The sequence below is a fragment of the Triticum urartu genome, chromosome 3A (assembly GCF_056163025.1).
Source record: "Triticum urartu cultivar PI428250 chromosome 3A, HENAU_Tu73, whole genome shotgun sequence".
Classification (NCBI taxonomy): domain Eukaryota; kingdom Viridiplantae; phylum Streptophyta; class Magnoliopsida; order Poales; family Poaceae; genus Triticum; species Triticum urartu.
Genome location: NC_141875.1, coordinates 701,011,228 through 701,018,012, shown reverse-complemented (window position 1 = coordinate 701,018,012; position 6,785 = coordinate 701,011,228). Strand labels below are relative to the sequence as shown.

The following is a 6,785-nucleotide window of genomic DNA, read 5'->3' as shown; positions in this document are numbered from 1 at the left end:
TGACCATCATTGTTGCAATAGTCGCAATGTGGACGGGGGCGACCTGAGCCTCCAGGAGTGGGCAAGAGCGGCGGAGCACTCGAGCGAGAAGAGGTCGGTGGTGTAGCAGGTGGCGTGGAAGAAGACCGAGTAGCAAGCACAGAGGGAACCTCCAGCAAACCAGCACCATGTAAGCGAGTCTCCTCAGCACGAATCTCAGAAAGCGCCTCCATGAGAGAAATACGGCCACGAGCAAACAACTGAGCACGCCGGGGCTCAAACTCCTTACGAAGCCGAGACAGGAACTCGTAGACGCGATGAAACTCCAAATTGGCCTAGACAGCCTGGCAACAGGGGCAAGTACGACAACCAGCACTGCGGAGAGAATCAAGCTGGCGCCAGATAGCAGAACTCTGTGCATAGAAGTCATCAACAGTAGAGTCACCCTGCTGAAGAGCATGCTCCTGACGGATCACATAAAGGTATAAGGCATCACCAGAGGGCTGATAGCGCTGACGAAGACGGGTCCACATCTCAAAGACAGTAGGAAGACCCAGAAACTCAGAAGCAAACTGAGGCAGAACACTAGCAGTGAGAACAGCTGCAGCACGAGCATCATCATCAAGCCACTGGGTGTAAACAGACAGAGCACCATGATACGTCTGAAGAGCCTCCTCATAAGCCAAAACCCTCTCATCATAAGTACGAGCAGCAGCCTCATCAGCAAGCTTAGCTGCATCCTTGGCGGCCTGATTAGCATCCGTAGGAAGAACCGGTGGAGTTGGCGGAGTAGGGGCCACCGGAGGAACTGGACGTGGCGGACAGCAGACCTCGCCAGAAAGAACACCCTAGAGACGGATGCCACGCATGTGAATGCGCATGAAGCCAGTGAACTCGGTGTAGTTAGTACCATCAAACATCACCGGACAGCGAGGGACAGCAACATAGCCCGATGCAGCAGACATTTTTTTTCAACAGGAGGCAACCAGCGGAGGGTCCGGACTAGAACCGCAGCAGCAGTCCGGGGCGAGAGGTTGAGGCCCGATCTGGAGGGCGAGCGGCTCGTGCGGGCAGAACCCCGACCGTGAACTGGAAACGAGCAGTAGCAGCAGCCTGGATCATGAACAAGCAGCAGCAGTAGGGACGCTCGTGCGGCTCTCCTTGGTGGTGAATTGGAAACGAGCAGCAGCACCAGCCTGGATCATGAACAAGCAGCAGCAGCAGGGACGCTCGGATGGGATTAACCAGCGGACAAGCCAGCCGGATCGAGCAGAGGCCTGGCGGACGAACTCGAGGGCGGAGGCAGCCGGCCTGGGCGCTTGATGAGGAGGGGGGCAGGGGCACGAGAGAGAGCAGCGCCGGAGCAGGGTGAACCTGCTGTTGGTGAAGACGCCGGACAGCAGCGCCGCTCGGAGAAGAGATTGGATCGAGAGCACGAGTTGCGCGTGCATAAAAAAACCCTAAGGCTCTAATACCATGTTAGGAAATATGCAACTTGTATTCCCATGAGGCCATAGGCCGATATATATATACATGCACAGGTGTGGAACATATGCAGGAAACCCCTTATACAACGGGATAAATACAAAGGGGTACATGACTTATATTATAACTCTAACATGCACGTGATGGAGAAAGTTTCTCAGAGTTGAAGGCCAGCATCCACCATCCAGGTACTGCACTTGGTTCTGAAAAGAGGAGACAATGCAGCTATCAAGTCAATATTAGGAAAGAAAGCACAGAAAGATTTCAGGAAGACCGGGAAGACGGTTACATACACCTGTTATGGAGGCCCACGGGGTGATCAGACTACTTGCAGCAATAAGAAAAATGACAGTCCTATTGCTTGGAATCCACACCGCGCCTCTTGTCAAAGCAGCTTGCTATGCCAAACATTGGCAGAATAAGAGATGTTATGTATCCATGTTTGTATCAACATCATAACTTATAGGACGTGGTATGCTGGCCGAAACCTTCAAAATTAACAGAAAGAAGGATTTTTTTTTCAGCATCCATACCTTGTGATGTGGCTGGCAAAAGAAGCAAAAAACTTTCAGTCACAGAACTGAACCATTTGGCCGGCAAAAGAAGCAACCTATTAGGATGGTTAACTTCATGAAAAAATGCCATCGATGTTTGAGAATCAATTAGTGTAACCACAAGAAACAACATTGTATGGAAAACATCGAAATTAAGAAGATTGGTGAGCAGGGCCACAGTTCAAAACCCTCATTTATCTTATGGTTTGATATGATATAACTTAAAATATGGGGATAAAATGTTGAACAAATAGAAGGCATGTGTTCCTTGTGTATTAGATGTTGTTTTTCCAGTACACAAAAATCCCAGCTTGAGCATCCGGCTGTGGTTATCACGAGTATATTCAACAAAATAAAAATACCTGATTAAATGAAGAAAAATACATAGGTATCCGGTAGCCAGAACAATTCCACTAGACAATAGCTTGAGATTGCAATTATGTCAAGATCCACCAGCAAACTATAACATTCTTAATTAGTCCTTGCTGCCAATAAGTCGAACATGACAATGCGATGGTTCATCTCAAAGGCAGCAGATCACAATAGAAAATGTAGTGAACATGAGATGACTTTGGTGCTATAATCAATACGCTGCTGGCAGATCTCAAGGCATAGCAGACAGCATCAGGGAGATGTGATGGCATGATTCTTCATGTCTACCACAGATGCTACTGCTTGTACATTTCTGTATAAATAGGCCTCAGCAGACCAGTAGACACATCAACCCAAAAGTGTTCTTTTCTTCAACTCTCATCACCCGCAATACAGAGTAAAGCTTCAAGCTCAGATATGGCTTTCCACCAAAGATCGACCAGTTTGCCATCTAGGCCTCACGTCAGTGAGACCGAAGTTGAGCTAGAGCTTGAGAGCCTAGAAGCAAGCATCTCTTCCTCAAATTCCATCAGCACAATGTGTGATGGTCTCAGGAGACTTGCAAACATCTACGATGGTCTTGAAGAGATTATTGGCCTACCAAGCAACCAAGTTTGCTCCTCCCAGGAGAGGAACATATTGGATGAAGAAATGGAAGGTTCTCTCGAGCTGCTAGATCTCTGCAGCACCATGCAAGACATCTTCGTCGAGATGAAGGCCATCGTCCAAGAGCTGCAAGTGGCTCTAAGGAAAGGGGATGATGCAGCTACTCAAGCCAAGCTCCAATCTTACACCTGCTTGGTGAAGAAGGCCAAGAATCTTTTCAAGAAGAACACAAAGAAGACTCCTGCAGAATACAAGATGGTCATGCTGTTGGCCAAGGCCAGAGAGATCTCTGCCTCTCTGCTCGAGTCCACACTCCGTCTTTTGTTGAAGCAAATCGAAATGCCTAAACAGTCTCTTGTTTCCAAGGCATTTCACAAAAAGAAGGCAGTTGTTTGCAATGAGGAGCAATTGCAGGAGTTAGAGTGCAGTATCGGAGATCTTGAGAGTGGAGCAGAACATTTGCTCAGGAAATTAGTCCAGAACAGAGTTTCCCTACTCAACATCCTTAGCTCATAGATTTCCAAGTCACTCTTGACGCCCTCCGATTGGCATCCGCCTTTTAAGGAATAGCTGATCTTCATACAATTTTCCCATATGTATACACTATACTGTACAAATGTACATGATACTATAGAAATAGAAAGAAAAGTTTTGATCCATTTGGCCATTTCTTCCTTGAAGATGTGTTTGTGATACTTTATGTTGATATCCTTGGTTAGTGGATCTTGCTTCTTATAAATGAAACATGCCAGATCAAAGTCACAAGGTCTCAACTTGTAGTTAGCAGAATCAATCAATTTTAATATCCACATGTCCACATGGCTGTGCAGTCTGGCACTACAATTGAAGATAGTTCTTATTTCATACAACAAAGTCCAAATTAATGTACTCAGATTTTAACATCATCATCTAAACATTTAAGGGGGCGGGGCGGGGGGGGGGGGGTAACAAATACATATGCAAAGTTTTTGTTCCTTTCCATATAATAATTCTCATTACACAAAGAACAACCAATGCTTTATTATGCTTGTTTCAAACTTCACCACAAATAAAGATACTGATATTCGAGAATAAGTTACTACGACTCAAAGGTAATAAGATTGTATAAAAATATTGAAAAAAGCTTGTTTCTGTATGGTTAGATATGAAATGGCCATGTTACTCACACAGTGGGTGGCTGAAAGCCTCAAACTGAAAAATGGAGTTGGTACTCTTAACCGCTAACGTGGAGCTTCTGCAATGGGTCTTGTTTCCATGGCCTCAACATGCCAGCTCCGACTGTCGAGGCTTGAACCTGTGATTTGCAAGAGTGCCCACCAAGGAAAACACCTTATTATATACAGATATGTCACAGCCAAATGCTAGGTTAGCAACCCATCACTACCGGAATCACACCCTATGCCGACGGCCAGGGCCGTCGGCATAGCCCTGAATGGCCGTCGGGACAGGCCTATGCCGACGGCCCCCGTCGGCATAGGGCCGTCGGCAACATTTCCGTCGACATAGCCAGGAATGCCGTCGGCATAGAAAGGCTGTCGGCATAGGCCCTATCCCGACGGTGTCCGTACATCTATGCCGACGGCCCCGGCCGTCGGCAACGTTATCGCCTAACGGCAGCCGCCGTCAAGTGCTGACCAATGCTTGCTCGCCACATGTCAGGTTTGTGCCGACGGTCTAGCCGTCGGCATAGTTTCAAACTAAGCCGACGGCCAGGCCGTCGGCATAGACGTGCCACGTGGCGAGCAGGCATCACCCCTGGGGCGGGCCTATGCCGAATGCCTAGCTGTCGGCTTAGGTTGAAACTATGCCGACGGCCAGCCCGTCGGCATAGACCTGCCACGTGGCAGCCACTGGGAGCTCCTGGAGCAGGCCTATGCCGATGGCTTAGCCGTCGGCTTAGTTTGAAACTATGCCGACGGCTAGGCCGTCGGCATAGACCTGCCATGTGGCAGCCACTGGGAGCTCACGGCAGCTCTATGCCGACGGCCTTGCCGTCGGCATAGTTTCTGTCTGTTTTTTTTTTCTTTTTTCTGTTTTGTTTTAGCTCAATTCATTTGAATATATACAGCACACAACAAATATATGCATCACATAACAGCTGACCCAGCAGCATCACACAACAAATTCATCATCACACATCATAAGAAGTATCGCAAAGCATAAACATATAAGTATCATCACCACCAAGCATAAGAATCTCACAAACAACAATAAGAAACATCACAAGCATATAAGTATCATCACCACCAAGACCGCCACAATGTGACCCAAAGGCTTAAGCGCCAGGACGTCGAGCACCACGGAGGTCGTCACTGCCAAGACCGCCGAAGCCCAGGTCGTCACTGCTAGCGGCAGCGCTACCGCCAAGACCGCCTCCTCCTCCGCCTCCGTGGATCGGAGTGGTCGGGCTCCGTGTCTCCGCAGTGCTGCGAAGACCACCGCCAACGGTAGATCCACCTGTTCCCTGCATGTTGAAAAGACATATGCACGGGATCTATGACTGTGTTGAAAGGCATGACATGCTTTGGGTGAATAGATTGGGGATGAACTAACCGGTGAGGGGCCAGCGTTCTGTGCCACAAACTCCTCAAAGCTCATCAGCACTGGTTGTGCTGGAGGGCATTGTGCTGTAGGGAACTGAGGACACCTGCCGGCCGCCATATCCTGAAAAGCCTGCTGCATCTGACTATCCCTCTGCACTTGGTCTTCATAAAGCCTCTGATGCCACGCCATGGTCTCCTGGCGTGTGTACTCCATGTAGGCCTACGGTATGACATGATGGAAGTCATAAAACTACTAAATGCGGAAAATGAAGTGAGAAATGAAGATAAGAGGGAAAATACTTACAGATTGTTGCTCCTGAAAGAGGGACCGTGTACTAGTCACTGGCTGGCTCGTGCGCTGGCTCAGGCTCGGGTGGATCCGACGAAGCTGTGTGTAGGAGATACTAGGAGTGATCACAGCATCGAGAACCGCGTCCCGACCGTGCTCCTTGGGCCCCATCCTCACCACCGCCATGTCGTCCAGAGGCGCCACAATGGGGTCAGGTGTGTCAGGATGTAACTCCAGATACGCTCTAATAGGTAAAGATGGGTCCTAATCCCACCCGAGGATGTGTAGATTGAGTACGTTCTCCATTCTACCCCGTTCCGAGAAAAAATTTCGGCAGCACCTCCCCGCTGTTCTCCAGATACACGTCTCGGCAAATAGCCGAGAGAATGTGCTCCGGAGAACAATGGGGAGGCGTCGCCGAAATCCTGTCTCAGAACGGGGTAGAACATGGAGAACATACCCAATCTACACATCCTCGGGCTGTCCATGGAAAACGCTGGACAATCCGAAAGAGCCGCGGTGATAAATATGCAATTGAATGCATATTTATTGATGCAACCCTTTCGGACGGGAGACGCCTAGGTTACGTCAGTTGACTTGAGAATGAAATCTAGTGATATGAAAAATTGGAGGAGATGGACTTGTAGCTCACCCTCGGCTGTAGAGGAAGTACTCGAACAGAGAAGGGATGATCCTTGACCAACAACTCCGATGACGATCACTCCACTGTCCACACCTAACCCTGTAGCGTTTGACCATGGGATCTATCCCTTTGACTTTGCACGGACGGGCTTTGACCAGTGGACCTCCCCACCCGGTTGTGTTAGGTCAGCCCATAGGAACACTTTGGAGCAACATCCGGGCCAGACCCACAGCAAGATCCCCTCCGTCTAGACCCCACGCGTCCGTTTTCCCCCTCCAGGTGCCGGCGGCGGCGCCGTCCGTGAGGGGGGCACA

General features: G+C 49.2%; 1 pseudogene; it reads left to right on the top strand.

The window, feature by feature from the left end:
* The first annotated feature begins 2,807 nt into the window (after positions 1 to 2,807).
* LOC125549315 (uncharacterized) lies at positions 2,808 to 3,471 on the top strand (annotated as a pseudogene).
* The last annotated feature ends 3,314 nt before the right edge of the window (positions 3,472 to 6,785 follow it).